Genomic DNA, 660 nt, shown 5'->3' with positions numbered 1-660 from the left:
CGGGTTCGCTAAATAAATAACACAAGACGCGTTTTGTAAGAAATAAAAATTACAAAACGTTTATTCTTTCTTTGTACAAAATAGTCGCGTTCAAGTGCGGAGATATACCGTGCGACGGCGCCAGTTATCGGCTCGCGGTTTCGGTGTGCCGTAACAGGTACGACGGGAGACGGAGCGTATAGCGCGAAGGCTAGGCTCGCCTCGGGAATTCGGCAGGCGGTCGCGTGTCGCGATTCGGGCTTCGTGATGCGGGCGCGGCTCGCGAGGTCGGCCGCGGGAACCGCGCCAGAGAGTACAAACTCCTCTCTTAGAAACCGGGGTACGGGTTTTTGCAGCGCCACCTTGGTACGTACCGGACCGGTGAAACTAAAATGGGTCACGTGATGCGGAGTGGGGATACGCACTACATTGAAATTAAGTAAACACATGCATACATACATACATACATACATACACATATAAGGTGTAGTAAAAAGAAATCCATTATTTTTCCAATAGATGGCTTTAGTAATGTGTATCTCGCGTTGTATAAGTGCGATCGGTTTACGCTAGATGGCGTTAGAAAGATAAGATTTCGTACTAAAAAAACTTTCTTAGACAATTTTGTGATTGTTTGACTCAGTATTGTTTGAGCGCGCGTCAAAGATGGACACCAGCAAA

The sequence above is a fragment of the Odontomachus brunneus genome, unplaced genomic scaffold (genome assembly GCF_010583005.1).
Source record: "Odontomachus brunneus isolate Ranch 3 - 2012 unplaced genomic scaffold, Obru_v1 Obru_scaffold_192, whole genome shotgun sequence".
NCBI classification, from domain to species: domain Eukaryota; kingdom Metazoa; phylum Arthropoda; class Insecta; order Hymenoptera; family Formicidae; genus Odontomachus; species Odontomachus brunneus.
Note: the sequence above shows the minus strand (reverse complement) of the source record.